This window comes from Dipodomys ordii, unplaced genomic scaffold (genome assembly GCF_000151885.1).
Source record: "Dipodomys ordii isolate 6190 unplaced genomic scaffold, Dord_2.0 Scaffold42, whole genome shotgun sequence".
NCBI lineage: Eukaryota > Metazoa > Chordata > Mammalia > Rodentia > Heteromyidae > Dipodomys > Dipodomys ordii.
The window spans coordinates 7,833,000-7,855,246 of record NW_012267258.1 but is presented as its reverse complement, the minus strand read 5'-3'; the positions used below and the strand labels follow the sequence as shown (position 1 = coordinate 7,855,246).

The following is a 22,247-nucleotide window of genomic DNA, read 5'->3' as shown; positions in this document are numbered from 1 at the left end:
GTGTGTGTGTGTGTGTGTGTGTGTGTGTGTGTGTATCTTCTTCTGCCAGTCCTGGGGCTTGAATTCAGGGCCTGAGCTCTGTCATTGAGCTTTTGTGCTCAAGGCTAGCATTCTACCACTTGAGCCACAATTTTACTTCCACGTCACTTAACTCTATCTGTGACTGAAGTTTTCTCTGTGCTTTTCTAATCGAATCCAAAAATGTGGAACAATCTGTGGCTAGGCAGAGAATAGGCTTGAGCCAGCAGCCTTGACTCAGAATCTTACTTTTCTACTTAACAACTGAGATTGGTAGTAAGTCCTTGCATTCTCTCTTGGCCTTACTTTCCTTATTTCCATACAACAGAAATATAAACTTTTCCCAAGTCCTGGGGCTTGAACACAGGGCCTAGGCACTATCCCTAAACTTCTTTTGTTCAAGGCTAATACTCTACCACTTGAGCCACCACTTCTGGCTTTTTCTGTGTACTGAGGAAGAGAACCCAGGGCTTCATGCACGCTAGGCAAGCACTCTACCACATTCCCAGCCCTAACATTACTTTTGAGATTATAATTACCTTGACTAGGGATGAAGCATGGAAAATGTTTGGCATGATGGGACCTTATCAGCCCAAGATGGATCCCATATAGGACACTAACATTGCTTTCATGTGACTTGCATGCCATGTCATGTGTTCTCTGCATTGACCTCTAAATAACCTCTGAATTCCAAAGCTTTTACTTACGTTTATTTAGTTTTAATTTTTGCTTGTGTTTTGTTTTGTTCTGCGCCAGTGTGAAGGCTTGAATTTATTTAAGCCTTGTACTCTTGCTTGTCTTGTTCACTCCTCAAAGTGGGTATCCTTTGGCTGAAGATTGAGTCTCCTGGACTTTCCTGACTAGGCTAGTTTTGAACTGAGATCCTCAGATCTCAGCCTCCTAGGCAGCTAGGATTACAGGCTTTAGCCACCAGTGCCTGACTAAGTCTAAAGTCTTTGTTTTTTTTTTTTTGGTCGGTCGTGGGGCTTGAGCTCTGGGCCTGGGCGCTGTCCCTCAGCTCTTCAGCTCAAGGCGAGCGCTCTACCACTTGAGCTACAGCGCCACTTCCGGTTTTCTGGTGGTTTATTGGAGATAGGAGTCTCACGGTCTTTCCTGCCCGGGCTGGCTTTGAACCGCGATCCTCAGATCTCAGCCTCCTGAGTAGCTAGGATTACAGGCATGAGCCACCAGCGCCCGGCTAAGTCTAAAGTCTTTAAACTTTTGAAAAGTTCTGTAATTTAGGCTAGTTTAATCTGTTGCAAATGTTACAATCTGAAATTAGGCTCTGAAGGACTCTGTGTGTGTGTGTGTGTGCGCGTGCGTGTGAGCGCACACGCGTGCAGGTCCAGGAACTTGAACTCAGGGCCCAGGCACTGTCCCTTAGCTTTATCACTCAAGGCTGGTATTGAACCACACCTCCACTTCTGGCTTTTTGGTGGTTAATTGGAAATCAGAGCCTCACAGATTTTCTTCCCAGGCTGACTTTGAACTGTTCTCCTCAGATCTTAGCCTCCTGAGCAGCCAGGATTAAAGCGTGAGCCACATGTGCCAACGCTACCTCTTATTGTTTGAAGCAGAGGGCTGATACTACTTCTGTTGAGCCTTCAAACAGTCAAGGAAAGGGAGAGAGGAGAGTGAGAGAGGTAATAAATCTTTGCCTATAGTAAGCCTAGTGTTCCTTTTTTTTCTACCAGCATTTGAATATTCATAACATTATTTAAGTATCACAGCAGATTATCAAGCCAGGCAGCTGGGCTGAGGGTACCCTAGCAGGTACCAAAAGATTTCAAAGGCTTCCTATGGCCAGGCCACCCCTATTGATGTACTGAAGGGCCGAAATCCCAGCAGACATGTAATTCAGGCGGAAAAGACACCTAGGAACACAGTCAGAACAGATGATGGGGATACTTGTAACTTTTATCTATCTGCAAACTTATCCAGAGAGACTCCCCTATCCTATACTTAAGTGAAATTAACCTTAGCCAATCGCAAAGTTGAGGATAAAGATCTTTGATGTTAAACATAGCATTCCGAGCACGTTTTTTTATTAACTAGTCATTTTGTAAATATAGCATTTATCTTCAAAGCCCAAACTCAGCACACAATCCCAGGTACATAGTCCCAAGGAGCAACTGCGATGAATTAATTCATGATCTTAAGCATTCTTTCCTCGTGAAATGTATTTGAACACACTTTAATTGAATGGACCACAGCTTTTTGGAGCTAATCAAAGGCACTTCCTATCTGTAAGTTAATTTTGTTTCCATTAAAATGGCCCGTGCAACATAGGTAATTTGAAACAGTACATATATACACAATATAGCAGCTTTACAAAGTGTTTTGTGCAGAATGTTTGATTATAAAAGTCAAGGCTATTTTCAAATACTGCTGATCAGAGAGAAAGAAAGGAATAGTCCATCCAGTTATGTGCCTTGACTTTTTAATTTTAATTTTTTTGTGCCAGTACTGGGGCTTGAACTCTGGTTCTCTGTCTTTCCCTCAGTCTTTTTTTTTTTTTTTTTTTACAGTGGATTGTGGGGCTTGAACTCTGGGCCTGAGTGCTGTCCCTGTGCTCTTCAGCACTCTACCACTTGAGCCACAGCACTACTTCTGGTTTTCTGGTGGTTAATTGGAGATAAGAGTCTCATGGACTTTATTGCCCAGGCTGGCTTTGAACTTCAATCCTTAGATCTCAGCCTCCTGAGTAGCTAGGAGTACAGGCATGAGCCACAGCCGCCCGGCTTCCCTCAGTCTTTTACCTCATGGGCAGAGGCTCTACTCATTCAGCCATGACTCTGGTCCAGCTTTTCTGATGGTTCATTGGAGACAGTATCTCATGGACTGTTCTTTACAAGCTGGTTTCAAATTGATATCCTTAACTCTCAGCCTCCTGAGTTGCTGAGATTTCAGGAGTGAGCCACTGGACCTACTTCAGCTTTGACTTTTTTTTTCCTCGGAATTTTTATCTACCAATCCAATGGTAGCTTTTTAGTTTTCCTGGAATAGTAAAAGGACTAAAATTACACCACGGAGTAAAGCTGTGGATAAAAACTACCATCTAAAATTTTCAATAGATACTGGGAATATAGCTCAGTGGTAGAATGCCTGCTTAGTATACATGAGGCCATGGATTTGATCCCCAGAGACATGAAAACAAACAAACAAACAAACAAACAAAATATATATATAATAAAGTAGCATTTTTATGTTTGTTAAAAATTCTCCTTTATCATTATAATTGTTTTGGAGATATTTTCTTAGGTGGTCATGATGCATAGTGTCTATCTCCCATTCACTAGCAAAAAGCTGGAAATGGAGATGTGGCTCATGTGGTAGAGTGCCAGCCTTGAGGGACAAAGCTAAGCAAGAGCATATGGCCCTGAGTTCAAGCCCAGTATGGGAGCGCATGTGTGTGTATGCACACATACAAAAGTAGAGTATAGTGTCATGTATCTGTCACCCCAGCTAGTCAGGAGAGGGAAAAAGGAGGATAGTTAGTGGTCCAGATGTACCCTGTCTCAAAAATAACCCAAGGAAAAAGGACTTGGGGTCAGGATCAAGTGGTAAAGCAAGCACAAAGTCCTGAGTTCAAACCCCAGACTGAAAAAAAGAAAAGAAAAGGGTTGGAAGAGTGCTAAAAGAAGTAAGAGCAGAAAGACCAATCAGGAAATGATCAACTGCAATGACTGGGCCTTCAGTGGGGCAGTCAGCTGCCCCAGCACTGGTGGCTCACACCTGTAATTCTAGCTACTCAGGAGAGTAAGATCTGAAGATCGAGGTTGGAAGCCAGCCCAGGCAGGAAAATCCTTAAGTCTCTTATTTCCAATTAACTTCTATAGGAGCTGAGGTGTGGCTCAAATGGTAGGTGCTAGCCTTGAGCAAAAAAGCCCAGGGACAGTGCCAAGGCTCTGAGTTCAAGTCCAAGGGCTTGCACCAAAAACATTAAAAATCTTATGGTGCTGGAATAACTCAGGGTTAAAGGGAAAATCATTTCCTTTTCTCCTTTTCCAGTGAAAGCTAAGACTAACTCAACAGGCGGCAAGATGAAGCCAGCTAGGACCACTGCTTCCAGCCAAAGACAAGCTGGATGCCTGTGGCTCACACCTGTAATCCCAGCCACTCAGGAGTCTGAGATCTGAGGATCACAGTTTTAAGGCAGCTTGAGCAGGAAAGTCCATGAGATTCTTATCTCCAATTAACCAGAAAAGAGCCGGAAGTGGCGCTGTGGTTCAAGTGGTTGAGTGCCAGCCTTGAACAAAAAAGTTCAGGGACATCACCCAGGCCCTGAGTTCAAGCTCTGGACCAGCACACACGTGTGCGCTCATGTGTGTGTGTGCAGACATACATACACACACACACACACACACACAAGTAATCATTCCATATCTAATGAGTATATGTGGGCTATTCAATGACTCTGTAATCAACAGTGCTATTTAATTGTTTTTAAACGGACCCCAGCTTCCTCTCTCCCAAGCACTGAGCTCAGACAGCACTGGCTCCACCTTCCCATTCCCCTTTTTTTTCTTTCTTTTTACTAGGTGAATGGCTGTACCAGCCTTGGACATTTTTTTTTTTTTTTGCTTTTTGCTCTGACACATGGAACTGTTTACAAAATTACACTGAAATATGTAGCATGCTTCTCACTGTTTTTCTTTTTAATGAGGAAAAATAACCCAGTCTTTTTAAAGTAGGTATTTTACTTTGCATTTTATTTGTAAACCAACTATGCTTCTGGAAGCTTCTCTGTGGTCTTCATTCGTCCATTACAGAAGTCCCAGGGGGACTGTCTGTCACCAGTGTTGTGACAGTCCTGAAAGTGGTAAAGGTTTATGACTAAGCTATGACTACACACACACACACACACACACACACACTCACACACACACACTCACACACACACTCTCTCACACACACACACTCACACACACACACTCACACACGCACACACACTCACACACACGCACATACACACGCACACACACACGCACACACACTCAGACACACACACTCAGACACACACACACACTCACACACACACACACACACACACACACATTGGCTGAAGTCTAGACTGCACAGGGGAAGATGGCAATGGCGGAAGTCCTCTGAGCAACTAACTTCGAGTTTCATGAAATGAGTACCAGGAAACAGGAACATCTGTTTCGGGGTACCCCGGGGGGCAGGGGGGGGAATCAGGAGAGGGGAGTAAATGAATGGAGAGAGGAACTGTAATATTCCTGAATGAAGACATGATACTCACTGTACACAAAAATGGGACTAGGAAAACTGAGGGGGGGGATGGGGTTGAGAAAGATGGAGGAGAATGTGGAAGGGGTGACGTTGACCAAAACACATTGTGTTCATAAACTGGCATGCTCAATCCAAACCTCTTAGTATAACTACTTAAAGATAACAAAAAAACTATGCTATTAATTGTATATACAAGCTGAAAGGAGGCTAAATGAATAGCTTTCTTTTTCTTTTCTTTTTTGGGGTGTGTGCTCATACTAGGGCTTGAACTGAAGGCCAGGGCATGGTCACTTAGGTTTTCCATTCAAGGCTAGTGCTCTATCACTTGAGCCACAGTTCCATTTCCAACTTTCTTTTCTGGCTCATTGGAGGTAAGAGTCTCATGAACTTTCCTGCTTGGACTGATTTCGAACCATGAGCCTCAGATCTCAGCTTCCAGAGCAGCTATGTTGCTTGAGCCACTAGCACCTGGCTTAGTCCTTTTTCCTATTTAGAACGCATTTCAGTTTAGATAGCTGCAGTCTAGTTCCTTGCTGGCTCATGTTGCTAATGGTTACAAGGTTCAACAGTACAGCTGTGTAGACCCAGAAAACCACCATTAATATATTACAATGTAAAAACTATACAACATAGAGTATGCTTGAACAATTTTGTGAATAGGGGAAAGTGCTCAGAAGCATGTTTGCTGACATGTTTGCTGGGGGGGAGTTGTTATTCTATGTTTTCTAAACACAGAATGTTTTCTAAAGATCTGGTAGTGGCCTGTAATCCTAGCTACTCAGAGGGCTAAGATCTAAGGATCCAGGTTCAAAGTCAGCAGGGTAGAAAAATAAGTGAGACTCTTATCTCCAATTTATCAGCAAAAAGCTGGAAGTAGAGAAAGGGCTCCTGGTACAGCATCAGTCTTGAGTGAAAAAGTTAAGAATTTGTGGTATGGAGATCAAGCCCCAGTACCAACACAAAAAGCACCACACATCCTGGTGGTGGTGGTTTAAAAAAATTTTTTTTGTCTTTTTGGGGAGGATATGGGGGGTGAAGAAAGGGAGGGATGCAGGGTGATCATGCTATTCAGTATACATAATGTGCAAAATGAACTATACACATTGTGAGCAGGGATGGGAGGGAGAAACTGAGGGAAAGCAAAGGAAGGGGTGACACTGTCCAAAAAAGAAATGTACTCATTACCTGACTTACAAAATGATAACCCCTCTGTACAACAACTTAATGATAACAAAAAAATCATGTATATATATTTTTAAAAGCACCACTGCCAACAAAATACAAGTAAAGATTTGACAATAAATCTGTCATATTTTAAAGTTAATGAACAGATTATGTTATTTCAGATTTTCCAATCAGCATTGATTCAAGGTATGATGATATAGATTTGAGACACTTTTTGTGTGTGTATGTGTGTGTCAGTCGTGAGCCTGAACTCTGGGCCTGGGCACTGTCCCTCAGCTCTTCAGCTCCAGGCTAGTGCCCTACCACTTGAGCCACAGCACCACTTCTGGCTTTTTTTCTGCTTACATGGTGCTGAGGAATTGAACCCAGGGCCTCATGCATGAAGGGCAAGCACTCTACCACTGAGCCATCTTCCCAGCCTAGAGTTGAGACTCTGAAGAATGCAATCCCTGAGAAATACGTGGAGCTGGCTTTGTTCTCTATGTCATATTAGTATGCATTGTCCTCTGAGAATCATTCACCTCTCTGAACAAAACTCAGACTTTGACCATGAGCCCTAACATTTGTTAGCCCTTAAATGTGTTGCATGTAATTACAGTATAAGAACTGTGGGTAAATTATTTCATTGCCTGTTAAATGGCCATTTGTTAAGTCTAGACAACAATAATAAATAGCCATTACTTATAATGTGGCTATTCAAAGTACTTGGGAGAATTGTATAATAAATAGGGCATGTGACCAACACCTACTGTACTCCATGTCATGAAAAAAAAATAAACCAAACAAACAGAAGCATAAAATTGCCAGAGGTGTTAAATACAGACACAGCTCACTTAGAAAAAGTCAGAGTAAGCCGGGCACTGGGCTCATGCCCATAATCCTAGCTACTCAGATCTAAGGATCTAGGCTTGAAGCCAGCCTGAATAGGAAAGTCTCCAATTAACTTCCAAAAAGTCAGAAGTGGAGCTGTGGCTCAAGTTGTAGAGTACCAGCCTCAATGAAAAGGCTCAGAGACATAGCCCAGGCACTGAGTTCAAGCTATAGTACTGGTTCAAAATAAAATAAAATAATCTTTTGGAATGAGATTGATGTCAGCTGTCTTGATTTAAGCCTCTATAATGCTTCTGGCTCCTTTCCATCAGTAATTTCCAATTTTTCTGGACTTCTCAGTGATTTCTGTTTGTAATCAGTTGCTAAGAACTCTGCAGCAAATTTTTTTATTCTTTTTATTTTTTAATATTTTGCCAGTCCTGGGCTTGAACTCTAGGCCTGGACACTGTTCCTGAGCTCATTTGCTCAAGGCTAGCGCTCTACCACTTGAGCCACAGTGCTACTTCCAGTTTTCTGGTGGTAAACTGGAGATAAGAGTCTCACGGACCTTCCTGCCTAGGCTGGCTTTGAACGGTGATCCTCAGATCTCAGCCTCCTGAGTAGCTAGGATTGTAGGGGGAGTCACAGGCTTCGGCTCCCAACAAAGTTTAAAAGGTCACTTTTGTCTTTGAAACTTAAGTTTAAGTGGTGTGTGTGTGTGTGTGTTAAAAAGTTCTTTTTAAATGTATTCCTTGCAAAGCAACAAGAACAAAGTTTTATTAATGCAGAAGATTGAAAGCAATGTGAAGTATGCTAGGGTTCTGGTTTTGATTTGGGACTTCAGAGGGAGTCGGAAAAGCCATGGAGCAGAGCCTTTTAATTACAATCCAATGTCCTGGGGAATACTTGATATCTCTTCCAGTTGGCAATGGCGAGAAGAAAATCAACTGTGATGGGTACAACGCAGACTCATTCCACTTCCTCCACAGAACCAGGGATTACACTACATCGACATCCTCAACGTCTCTGGTTTTGCTTAAGATCGTGTTTGACACGTTAAAAGATGGAAATAATTCAAGAGTGATATCAATAGTTTGATTTATACTCCAAAACCTAAGTGTGGTGCTAAGCTTTTTTTTTTTTCCTTCCCCATTCCCACTTCACTTTTACCCGGGGATGGGAAGTATTCTTGTAGAAAGATCGGAGCAGTCTAGCTGTTGAGAGCTTATGGTTGAAGTTGAAGCCAGCTGGCAAAGAAAAGGCAGTGTGATTACCTGTCTTAATAATCAGCAAAACAAACAAAAAACCAGGCTGGAGGCATTGCATAACTTGTATATCACCAGCCAAGCAAGCTGAGCAGAGCATAAATTCTGAATACAAATTCTTCCCTCAGCCTCATCATGTTGGCCTTAGGAAAATAGTCACTGTCTCTTTTAGGACTCATTTTTCCCCTCTGTGAAATGGGCCTGTGAATAGGTTTGGTGGATTAAAAGTATATATATATAAATGCTGATCATAGGGCACTGAACATAGCAAAGAAACATTTAGCATAAAATAAACTGTAAGTAGAGGCTCATGATCTTACTAGAACAGAAAGAGAAGCCTCATGGTTTAGTGACCATGAGATAATTTCCTTCACTTTTATCAAGCCCCTTTAAAACTCCCTACTCTGTGCTTTTAGTTAGAAATATTCTGCAAAGATACACAAAATAACCTGTTTATGAGAGAAGTAAAAATAGTAGGAGGCTTAAACAAAAACCAAACAAAACTAGGGATTGAACTCCGGGACTCACAAAGGCTTGGATTACTCTACCACTTGAGCCACAACTTCATTTCTGGCTTTTTGATGGTTAAGAGTCCTATGGACTTTTATGCATGGGCTGGCTTTGATCCCAAATCCTTAGATTTCAGCAGGATTAAAGGCACGAACCAATAACACCTAGCTTCACACTGAATTGTTGTTGCTGGTCCTGGGGCTTGAACTCAGGACCTAAGTTCAAGTGTTCTACAATTTTGTCACAGGTCTACTTCTGGTTTTTGTTTTGTTTTGTTTTGTTTTTTTGCTGGTTAATTGGAGATAAGAGTCTCATGGTCTTTCCTGCTGGCTTCAAACCACGATCCTCAGATCTCAGCCTCCTGAGTAGCTAGGATTATAGGCTTGAGCCACCAGTGCCTGGCACCCACTGAATTTTGTCAGCAGGCACTTAAGAAAATGCTTGGTGAATGTCATTAGATGAGTGTTACCAGACGGATGTCGTGCAGAAAGGCAGGCTGCGTCCTTCAGGTTCCCATAGGAAGTATGAACTGAGCCAAACACAGACCCGCCTAGCAGCTCTCAAAGTCTACATTCACACAGCATCCCATTTCAAGTGTGTTCTGGAAAAACATTCAGACTCAACACATCATTTTCAAAGAGAGAATTAGTATACTGAAACTAACTTGAATGACCCAGGAAAAATATGTCTGCAGCTAATTTTGCCAAGTTATTTATGTTATTTTATTTTTGCACACGAGGCACATGCCTTACCACTGAATTACATTCCCTTCTCTCTCTCCCTCCCTCCCTCTTTCCCTTCCTCTCTGTCTTGTCTGTCTCTATAACAAAGTCTTACTGAACTCCTGGGCTCAAAAGATTCCTCCTATCTCCATCTCTTGAGTAGCTGGGACTACAGGCAAACGACATTGCTCCTGGCTGCCAAGTATTTATTTGGTTATTTATTGCCAACATTGAGTCTTTCACTCAGGGCCCTAAGCGTGCTTGCCAAGTTTTATATTTTTGTTCTTTTTTTACTTACAGATGATGCTCTGCCATTTGTACATATAATGCAATTTGATCAAATTCATTCTTCTGTTAGTCTTCCTTCTTTTTGTTTTGTGAGTTATGGGGCTTGGGCTTGGGAACTATCCCTGAGCTCTTCAGCTCAAGGTGAGTGCTCTACTGCTTGAGTGAGCCACAGCACCACTTCCGGTTTTCTGGTGGTTAATTAGAGATAAGAGTCTCATGGACTCTCCTGCCTGGGCTGGCTTTGAACTGCGATCCTCAGATCTCAGCCTCCTGAGTAGCTAAGCCTGAGACACTGGTACCTTGCTGCTGCTGCTGCTGCTGCTCCTTCCTTCCTTTTTTCCTTCTTCTTCTTCCTTCTCCTCCTCCCCTTCCTTTCCTCCCTTCCTCCCCCCCCTCTCTTTTCTGCCAGTCCTGGGGCTTGAACTCAGGGCCTGGGCACTGTCCCTGAACTTCATTTGCCTAAGGCTAGCACTCTACCAGACTTCTACTCTCCTCCCCAGCTTCTGCGGCATACTGCAAGGTGGTTTCACCACCTTTAATCTCTGCATGGTCCAGACTGCTGAGTCCCCTACAGGATCAAATCTGAACTTCTTCCAGCAAAGCATCACCAAAGGGCATCATTATCTGGTCCCAGTCTACCAGTCCAACTGCTTTCCTTGAAATTTGCTTCCTGGCAACATCTAATTACCTAAAAGAGGTCATTGCACCTCCCCATTTTGGGGCCTCCCAGCCATCTCTCCCTCATGCTGACGACTGGAAACATCTACACAGCTTCCGGTTCAAATTCAAGCTCTAGACCTTTCTGATAGCTTTCCATGTGACTCAAAGCTACCCTTCTAATGAATGGTTAACGATTGACCGGTGTCTACTCTATAAGTGCCTGAATCCATTTCCTTCTTCCTTCCTTCCTTCCTCCTTGCCCACTCTCTCCTTTCCTTCTTTCTTCTGTGCCAGTACTGGGCCTGGCCAAGTATCCTTTAGTTTTGTTCACTCAAGGTTGGTGCTCTACCATTTGAGCCACAGCATCTCTTCCAGCTTTTTGGTGGTTAACTGTAAATAAAGGTCTCATGTACTTTTATGCCCAGGCTGGTTTCAAATGCTAACCTTCAGATCTTCCTCCTGGGCAGCTAGGATGACAGGTGTAGGCTATCAGAGCCCGGCTCAGAATTAGTTTTAAATCTCATCTATAAAAGTACTATGCGATTGTCAAGAATTGCTTGTCTTTTCCCTTTCCTTGAGAAAGAGGGTGACACACAGATTCACACCTGAAGTAGTAGGACTGAACTAAAAGCCTCAAGTTTTGAGGACTTGGTTAATTATAATCACTTATTCTCTTTGGGAATTAAGAGTAACCACGTGCTGAATGATAAAGCCGAGCTCTGCAATTATTTGAGGAAAAATATGTCTTAGTCAGCATAAAAGTGCCTTCTCAAATAGGCCTGCTAGACATATGTATTTTTTTAAATAAAGCCAATAGCATTCATTAATTTAAAAATCCTGTAGCAATCAGCTGCCTTGATTTCTAATTTATCAGCACCTTCCCTTTTAATATGCACCTATGCAGGCTGCAATTTGAAGCCTGCAGTAAGGTTAAATAACTATCATTGGACAGATGGCTGGGATCCCACTGTAGAATATTGAGGTACTCATGAGACCAAAAATAGAGATGGAGAGAGCAATGTCTGCTGTGCACACCGTGGCTGTCTTTGGAGTCTCGGGCCTTGGTGGAAGAGAGTTAGGTTCCTCTCCTGCCAGGCAGGAAGATGGTTGTAGGCTCTCCAAACAAACTTCCTTTTTGCACCAGAAATGGATCCAGCCTCTGCAATTTGAGTAATGTGGAGGGTCCCAGAAACAACAGCAACAACAAACCCAGGCAGCTTTTGTTACACAGCAGTTTTCAGAACAGGAGAGTCAATAATCTGTTCTGGGAAAGGCTGAAAATTCCGATCTGCCTCTAACGAACATGCGATGGCAAATAAATAAAGGGGGTGGAGAGCAAAGAGAGAAACACACACACACACACACACACACACACACACACACACACACACTCATGCAAACCCGTGGTTAGCAGCTAGATCTTCTCTCTGTGTGTGGCCAAAGGGAGGAGATGTTTATTTGGACATCTCCCTTCTGAAAAGCTGCCAGTTGACTGCCTACTTTTGAATGGGTCTAGCACTAGAGCCCAGTTAATTTCATAGGTGGTGCGATCATGTAGTTATTAACCAACTTCAAGATTTTGCTGTGGTGTGTGTGTGTGTGTTGGTGCTGGTCCTAGGGGCTTGAACTCAGGGCCTGGGTGCTGTCTTTGAAACACACATATGGAAAACCAATTGTTAGCAAACAAACCTTATATTGAAACAAACCTCACTAATAGTAAGAAAAATGTAAACACAACTCCAAACAAAACAACAATAACACAACTCCAGAAATCAAACAAACAAAAAAATCCACCTCCAAAACAAACATGTCTCTATTTCTAAACACACAGTCACTGCAATCTACAATCTGGCACAGGATGCATTGTGTAAATTATATCAATTGGATACCAACTAAAATCTCCAGGAACCATGTATCATTTGTATACATTTAAGAAAGTTACATCCCTTATCTTTTTTGCTTAAGGCTGATGCTCTACCGTTTGAGCCATAGCTCCACTTCTTATTTTTTGCTATTTAACTGGAAATGAGAGTCTCACAGACTTTCCTGCCTGGGCTGGCTTTAAACTGTGATTCTCACATCTCAATCTACTGAGTAGCTGGGATCACAGGCATAAGCTACCAGTTCTCTGCTTCTCTCCCCACCCCCACCCCCAAACAAAATAGGTGCCATGGGGATAATAAAAACTCATCAAGCACCAAATACGTTCATACACCGACATGTTTGAAACGGAGCTCATTTTGCTTAGTGTAGAAGTTACAATGAGAGTGTAATGCACATAATAAGCTTTGTAGGTGATTAAGTGTTCATGCTGTACAGCTATAATCCTAACTGGAGAGGAATCAGAAAAACCATAAACTGTATGAAAAAGAAGAGCACAAAAACATAACCCACAGTTCCAAAGTGGAAACTTCAAGAGCTTTGAGTAAAATCCTATAAAGATGTCCAAAATAGTGGCAGGAGAAAAACTGGAGTTCCAAGAAACCCGTGGAAGTTTCCCTATGTCCTAAGGAGGCTGGAGTGGGACACTGACACTCCCTACCAGTGGGCGATGACTTCTCTTTTTTCCTTTTTGCCATATTAATACTTCTGAAATCATTCAAAGGCAGAATTAGAAACCTAGAGGACAGCAAAAGCCTCATACAAGGTGAGACAAAGCCTTATCAGAACATGAGCAGTTCGGCTGGGAGCTGGTGTTTCACACCTGCCTTCCTAAACTACTCGAGGGGCTGAGATCTGAGGATCTCAGTTCAAAGCAGCCCAAGCAAGAATGTCTGGGACACACTTATGTCCAATTAATTACCCCAAACACCAGAAGTGAAGCTGTGGCTCAAGTTATAGAACACCAGCCATGAGAGACAGAGCTGAGGGGCAGTGCCAGGCCCCAAGTTCAAGTTCTAGTACCAGCACAAAGGAAGGAAGGGAGGGAGGAAGGAAGGGAGGAAGGAAGGGAGGGAGGAAGGAAGGAAGGAAGGAAGGAAGGAAGGAGGAAGGAAGGAAGGAAGGAAGGAAGGAAGAAAGGAAGGAAGGAAAGAAGGAAGGAAGGAGGGAGGGAAGGAAATGAGAAATTTTAAGTGGAAAGAAAGCCTTTCAGCCAAAGCCAAGCAAGGGAGTGGATTTGTGAAGGCCAGCAGAGCCAAGTTCAGTCCATGGTAGATGTAGTAAAGCATAGCACTTCTCACTAACACCTGGACTCAGGACCCTATTGCCAGCTCTTTCCCTAAGGCACTCAGGAACATAAGGGAAACTCCAGCTTGGAGAAAACAAGACAGGGCGCCAACTCTTTTTCTTCGCAATAATAAATAGTGCAATTTGACACTTACATGAGATCCCCTGTTGAAAAGTGTTGCTTTTTGAATGGGTAGATCTCAAAAAAAAAAATCTTCTCACTTTATTAGAACATGCGAATTGCATTAAAATCTGGAGGAAAAAAAAATCAAACAACTAGTTAGCCCAATTACTTAAAAAAAATTATTAAATAGAGCCAGGCACTGGTGGCTGAGGCCTGTATTCCTAGCTACTTAGGAGGCTGAGATTTAAGTATCACAGTTTGAAGCCATCTGGGGTTGGAAAACCCATGAAATTCTTTTTTTTTTTTTTTTGGGTCCGGTCGTGGGTCCTGAACTCTGAGCCTGGGCGCTGTCCCTCAGTTCTTCAGCTCAAGGCTAGTGCTCTACCACTTGAGCCACAGCCCAGCTCCTCCCATGAAATTCTTATTTTCAATGAATCACCGAAGGCCTCATGCATGCAAGGCAAGCACTTCCACCACTGAGCCACCTTCCCAGCCCCCCCCCATGAAATTCTTATTTTCAATGAATCACCGAAAAAGCCTGAAGTGGAGCTATGGATTCCCTGTTAGAGTGCTAACCTTGGGCAAAAAAGCACAGAGACAGTGAGGTCAAGCCCTGAGTTTAAGCCCTAGGACCAGTACACAGAAAATTATTAAATAGGAGTATTGTGTTTATATATGTGGAAAACAATCTTCATGAGTTTATGATTTGGGGTGGGGTAGAAGTGGTGTTTGAACTCAGGGCTTCAGTTCGTTAGGCAGGTTCTCTGAACTTCCAGCCTTGTATGGATGCACAATGTTTCTTAAAAAAATATCTTTAGTTGTATAAAGATACAGTTTATGTGTAGAATGCATCTTGATCAATGTAGAGATATTTATTACTGCTTCCACCCCCCCCCACACACATTTTTTTTTTGGGGGTGGGGTGCAGTCTTGGAGCTTGAACTCAGGCCTAGACACTGTACCTAAGCTTCATTTGCTCAAGGCTAGCACTCTATGACTTGAGCCACAGTGCCACTTCTGGCTTTTTCTGTTTATGTGGTACTGAGGAATTGAACCCAGGGTTCCATGCATGCAAGGCAAGCACTCTACCACTGAGCCACCTTCCCAGCCTTCTTTCTTTCTTTCTTTCTTTTAAATGTCAGTACTGGGGCTTAAACTCAGGGCCTAGATGTTGTCCCTGAGCTTTTGTGCTCAAGGCTAGTGCTCTACCACTTGAACCACAGCTCTACTTCCAGCTTTTTGCTGGTTAGTTGGAGACTGAATCTTTATGGATTTTTCTGCATGGCTATCTTTGAACTGTGATCCTCCAATGTCAGTTTCCTGAGTACCTAGGATTACAGACATTCTTTGCTTTTCTTATTCCTACTTTTAAAATTAAAAACTTTTCAACATGTTCTTGGAGATTATATATATATATATGTATATGTATATATATATATATATATATATATATGTAATTATATTTTTTCTTGCAAGGCAACCCAAACATCATTTCCCTAATGTTTTAGGAAGTTTCAAAAGATACAGTGCCCAGGACTGAAAATATTTTTTACATTTCTTTCATGGTTTTGAGCACTATTTTTTGAACAACATTTTGAAATAGAACAAATAAATATTTGTAAACTGATATATTCTACAAATTCTTAGAAACAAAAGCAACTGTTAAGGATCAGCTTTTTTTTTTTTTGTGCTGGTCCTGGGGCTGAAGGATCTACTTTTAAAAGCTGAAATGATCTTTACTTCCATGATGCATTTTCTTTCTTTCTTTTTTGTTGTTGGTTGTGGGTCTGAACTCTGGGTCTGGTCCCTGTCGTGAGCTCTTCAGCTCAAGGCGAGTGCTCTACCACTTGAGCCACAGCGCCACTTCTGGTTTTCTAGTGGTTTGTTGGAGATAAGAGTTTCACGGACTTCCCTGCCCGGGCTGGCTTTGAACCGTGATCCTCAGATCTCAGCCTCCTGAGTAACTAGGATTATAGGTGTGAGCCACTGGTTTTGTGAGCCACTGGTTTAGTTATGTGCTATTTGGTGGGCTTAGCATTAGAAATGAACACTGTGTCCTAACTCCCCTGAATATAAACTTTCTATTATTCTAAGACCCAGGGAGTAAGTAGAAAGAATTACACCTTTCACTATTTAATCACCAAATTTGATTTTCTATCCTAATAGCCTGGGGTTAGGTCTGTAATATTACAGTATCTCTAAATTCCACTTTGAGAGTAAGCAAACATTTCCCACCCCGTTCAGTAGCTAAGTACAATCCATATTTTTCTCTGTGATTCCTGCACAAAACCCCATTGATCCCTCCCAAGGTTGCCTGAAGCAATCCCTTGCTTGCTGAGCTCCCTCAGAGGCTTTCTACCCTTGGCAGAGAACTTACAGACTTCATCAGAGCCTTCCCCTTGTCAAGAGGTTTCCAGGAGGCCAGACACTGGGCCGGTGGCTCACGCCTGTCATCCTAGTTACTCAGGAGGCTGAGGTCCGAGGATCATGATTTGAAACCAGCCCAGGCAGGAAAGTCCATGAGACTCTTTTCTCCAATTAACTACCAGAAAATCAGAAGTGGCGTTGTGGCTCAAAGTTGTAGAGCACCAGCCTTAAGCAAATGAGCTCAGGGACAGTGCCCAGCCCCTGAGTTTGAGAGCCCTATGACTAACTCCCCACACCCTGCACCCCGCACTCCCCCCCCCTCAAAAAAGCCTCTCAGATTTGTCTACCTGGGCTGGTTTCAAACTTTGATTCTCAGATCTCATGATTCTCAGATTTCAGCCTCCTGAGTAGCTAGGATTACAGGTGTGTGCTGACTCCTGACTTGTATTGTCAGTATTATCTGTTATGCACAATCTAGGGAACACTTGAGTTACAATGTGCAGTTTCTGGGGAGTCATCTTGTTTTCATAAAACAGGCAAATCAGAATTTTAGGTTTCATGATTTTTTTTTATGTAACCATGCAAAGTTTTTCCACAGAGACTCAAAAAAACAACAACAACCAAAAAAAAACAAAAAACCCTCAAACACACACACACAGCTCACTCTAAAACATCACAAATTTTTTTTCAGTCAAACACTGAACAGGTTTGACATTTTAAAATAAAAACTGTCACAGAATTCGATTAGACTGTTCTAATAGCAGGCTACAGTCATGAAAGTTGGCTTTTGAAAAGACATTTCACTTGCTCCGTAATTGGCATAGGGGAGAGATGACAAATTCCAAGTCAAGCTTAGCAGAGTGTTGCTAAAACTGTGATAAAGGGATTCAAATCTTCTAACGGCATTAACTGCACCCCTTCCTCATAAAGTAATGCTAATTTGCATAAAGAAATTGGACCAGTTATGCCCTCATCAATGCATACATAATCTTTCATGAGAAATGTAAACAGTGCTGAGCACCAGTAGCTCACCGGTAGCTACGGAGAAGGCTAAGAGCTGAGGATCCCAGTTTTGAAGCCTATGAGACTTTCATCTCCAATTTTAACCAGCAATAAAACCAGAAATAGAGCTGTGGCTCAAGTGGTAGAACTCTAGCCTTGAGTGAAAAAGCTAAGGGACAGTGCTCAGGTCCTGAGTTCAAGCTTCAGTATCAGCACAAAAAAGAAAGGAAGGAAGGAAGGAAAGAAGGAAGGAAGGAGGAAAGGAAGGTAAAAGATATTCTGTGCAAAAAAAAAAAAAAGATATTCTGTGCAATATTAATGCCACTTTAATTTGTAAATAATACCAAAAATGTTTCATAATTGATGCTTCTTTAATAATAATAACAACAATAGCATCTCTGTCCATTATTACCACGAAGGGAACCATCAGCAAGTTGTTAATGGTTTAGTAGAAGAAAATGTCAGCTTCATTAAAACAACAACCCAAAAAGGGCACAATGTTTCTTCAGATTTACAATCATTTTATTGAAGGACAAACTTGCTTTACAATTCCAGATGTGAGACCACCTTAGGAAAATTCCAATGCTTTTGTGGAAAAAGGCAGTGAAGGGCTCCAACAGGCCGCTGCTTGTCTGGGGCTGGGGCCGGCTGTCCCCTGGGGCCAGCGGCCCCCCAACCACGAGTGGGCAGTAGACACAGGCTCACCCGCGGCCTGGCTTTTGCCTTTGGGTCACAAAACTACAAAGCCAGGCTGTTTTAAAAAGTCTTCTTACAGAAAGTAATAAAGTGCTCTTTCTTGGCTTTTATGACCTTATTATGATGATTTTTTTTAAAAAGAACTTCATTTTCTTATAAAGGAGCAAAAGCTGAATCCATGGTGGATAAATAGAATAAATATTAGCCCAGAGGTGGTGTTCTGAGACAACAAGAAAGACTGTGGAGAGAGGAAGTCTATGCAATTAGTTAATTTTCCTCAGTCAGTCCAAGAGCTGGAAACAGACAGGATTAAAAAGAAAAAAAAAAAAAACTAGCACCAAACGACACAAAACAAAACTTGATAGTTAACCAAATATACAAAACTGCCTAATTGATTGTATACATTTTCATTTGCAGTAAGGCTTAGCTTTTCTAGGCTGTATGTTTGGGCAGAAAGTTTAGTAAAAAATTCAGAATCTGTGAGCATCAAAGAGTCAATAAAAGAAGCACTTCTTTTTTTTTTTGGTCGGCGTGGGGCTTGAACTCTGGGCCTGGGCGCTGTCCCTCAGCTCTTCAGCTCAAGGCGAGCGCTCTACCACTTGAGCTACAGCGCCACTTCCGGTTTTCTGGTGGTTTATTGGAGATAGGAGTCTCACGGTCTCTCCTGCCCGGGCTGGCTTTGAACCGTGATCCTCAGATCTCAGCCTCCTGAGTAGCTAGGATTACAGGCGTGAGCCACCAGCGCCCGGCGAAGAAGCACTTCTTTTATTAAAAAAAATCCTTAATATAATTTCTTGTCTTGGTATCAGTACTGAGGTCTGAACTCATGACCTGGGCACTGTCCCAGAGCTTCTTTTACTCAAGGCTGGTCCTCTACCACTTGAGCCACACCCCCACTTCTGGCTTTTTGCTAGTTAGCTGGAGATAAAGGATCTCACAGTCTCTCCTGCCCGGGCTGGCTTTGAACCGTGATCCTCAGATCTCAGCCTCCTGAGTAGCTAGGATTACAGGCGTGAGCCACCAGCGCCCGGCGAAGAAGCACTTCTTTTTTTTTTTTGGTCGGCGTGGGGCTTGAACTCTGGGCCTGGGCGCTGTCCCTCAGCTCTTCAGCTCAAGGCGAGTGCTCTACCACTTTAGCTACAGCACCACTTCCAGTTTTCTGGTGGTTTATTGGAGATAGGAGTCTCACGGTCTCTCCTGCCCGGGCTGGCTTTGAACCGCGATCCTCAGATCTCAGCCTCCTGAGTAGCTAGTATTACAGGCATGAGCCACCAGCGCCTGGCTACTTCTTAAATTTTCTAAGACCAACAGTCCCTTCTGTATACAACAGATACATTAAAAAAAAAGCACATGTGGGGAAGTCTGGTAACTTTGGTGAGTAATATGACATTATTGATGAATTATTCATCAATAACAATCACATATTCATTATACATTTCAAATATATATAATTAATCATATAATTGATCATGATGAATAATTAATGACTCATGACAGAATGGTCTACACTGAAAACCCTTGGAGGATCTGTGAAGACTGCAATGGAGGAATGTCGCCTGCAGATTCCACCCTTCTCTTTTCCCCACAGCACTTGTCACACTGCCAGACAGGATTAGAGGGCGATAAGCCCCAGAACCTTGTGAAGACAGGGAGAGCTCCCGGGAGGAAGCTGCTCATCAAACCCACACCTCCACACGTCCATGGCTAATAGTGGACGATGTTCTAAGACAGGATAGGAGACAGAGCCCAACAATGGGCCACAGGCTCCCAAACTGCCCTGACTCTGCTTTCCTTTTGTTCTGTGTGAGGAAGAAAAGATTCGTTAACAACAACAAAAGCACAAAAGAGAAAGTTATGAAGGGCCAAGACAGACATTTTTTTTTCCTTTGAGAAAGTACATTCCAATCACTCCCATTCACTTCTCTCCAAACTCCCAAACTCCACCCATTTCTCTCTCTCTCTCTCTCTCTCGTTGGTCGTGGGGCTTGAACTCTGGGCCTGGGCGCTGTCCCTCAGCTCTTCAGCTCAAGGCGAGTGCTCTACCACTTGAGCTACAGCGCCACTTCCGGTTTCCTAGTGGTTCATTGGAGATAAGAGTCTCACAGCATTTCCTGCCTGGGCTGGCTTTGTTGTTGTTGTTGTTTTTTTAATATATATATATATATATATATATTTTATTGTAAAGATACTGTACAGAGGGGTTACAGTTACATGATAAGGTAGTGAGTACATTCCTATCTAGCATTGTTACCCCCCTCCTTTGTTTTCCCCTACCATCCCTTCCTTCCCCACATTCCCAACTCCTCCCTTCCCCCCACCCCCATGCCTGAAGTTGTAAAATTTGTGTTTAACATTGTGTCTTGTACATCTCATTGTGACAATGGATCAACCTGTATCCCTATTTAAGCATTTTTTTTTTCTGGGCTGGCTTTGAGCCATGATCCTGAGATCTCAGCCTCCTGAGTACCTAGGATTACAGTTGTGAGCCATAGGCACTTAGCTGAGAGTCTGCCCTCTTGCTTGGCTTTTTCACTTAAGGCTGGCACTCTACCACTCAGCCACACCTCCATCTAATAAGATATTTCTTACTTGAGAACCATCCTGGAAGAGGTGAGTGGTGGTAGATGCCTGTAATCTCAGCATTTGGGAGGCTTAGGCAGGAGGATTGTGGATTTGAGGTTAGTCAGGGTTACATCGTGAGACACCCTGTTTCAAATAAAATGAAAAACAATAACAACAAACCCTGCAAATCAACAAATCAACAAATCAGCCAACAGAACAAACAAACAAACAAAAGCACAAGGTGCCATAATCACTGAGGTACCACCTGTAGCTATGCCAAGGAAAATGAGAAAATGTAATATTGTTGTCCATTTTCAAATCAATCAAAGGCTAAGACATCTTATTTTTGTGGTAGGGAGAAAAACTTAAAAGCATATATACTATCAAGGTCACATTCCAAAGAGAAAGACTAGAATAGGAAAGAAAACTCACCAGAGACTGTATGCAAAGACAATTAGATGGAAAAGATATTAACGTTCAAAAAAGGCAGACTCGGAATACATGATCGATTTATCAGAGCTAAAGGAAGTTCAGCAAAGCTTCCAGAGCACCTGAAATCAGCTGATCTAATACTAACTACAGGGAATGTGGGAATTAAGACGATATTGGAACTAGAAATGAAGAAGCAAACCAAGGAATGACTGCAATAAAAAGCAGAGATATGAATGAGGATTCAGTCACAAACACACAAGGAAGATCTAAAGCAGGCCAGATAGAAAAAGATAGAATTAAAACATTCCCTTAAGATGTGGAGAAGAGATGTGAATATTTTTCTTATATAAAGAGTAGATTTGAACTAGGATAATGCTTGTTATCCTGGCTACTTGGGAGGCCAAATTGGGGAGGATCCAAGTTCAAAGCCAACCCATGCAGAAAAAGTCCTGAGACTCTTTCTCAAGGAAGAACTAGACTTGGTGGCAAATCTGAGATCTGAGGATCGAAATGGGAAGCCAGCCCAGGCAGGCATAGTCCATGAGACTATCTTTAATAAACCACTAAAAATCTGGAAGTAAGGCTGTGGTTCAATTGGTGGAGCTCTAGCCTTGCGTACAAAGAAGCTCAGGGACAGTGCCTAGGCCTTGAATTTAAGCCCCACAACTGACAAAAAAAATAAAAACAAACCAAAAAAAGTGCATAATCTTCTACTTTGTGGACATAACATGCTTTCCTCCCTAGTTTTTAAAAGTCTACAAAGTTCTTTGACAGCATTTTAAAATACTAAATGTTAAAGTAATTCAGTAACAAAATTAGTTCAACAACACACACTGACATAATGGTCTACAGAATTACCTTCCATTTCAAAACCCAAATTCCATAATGTGGCACAAAACTTCATATTGCCCTTAAGTTTGCAATGATTAAGAAGCAGGACTTGCTGGGAGCTGTGAGTCATGCCTATAATCCTAGCTACTCAGGAGGCTGAGATCTAAGGACCAGAGTTCAGAGGCAGCCTGGGCAGAAAAGCCAGAAGTGGTGCTGTGGCTCAAAGTGGTAGAGCACTAGCCTAGAGTGAAAAAGCTCAGGCCCTGAGTTCAAGCCCCACAACCAACACACACACACACACACACACACACACACACGAAGAGGAAGAGGAAGAAGAAGAAGAAGAAGAAGAAG

The 22,247-nt window shown here is 42.5% G+C and overlaps 1 protein-coding gene across 1 annotated transcript in view; it reads right to left on the bottom strand.

The window, feature by feature from the left end:
• The window catches only part of Prickle1 (prickle homolog 1 (Drosophila)), a 90,245-nt gene that overhangs the window by 43,750 nt on the left and 24,248 nt on the right, over positions 1–22,247 (bottom strand). The gene's annotated exons all lie outside the window — the stretch shown is intronic.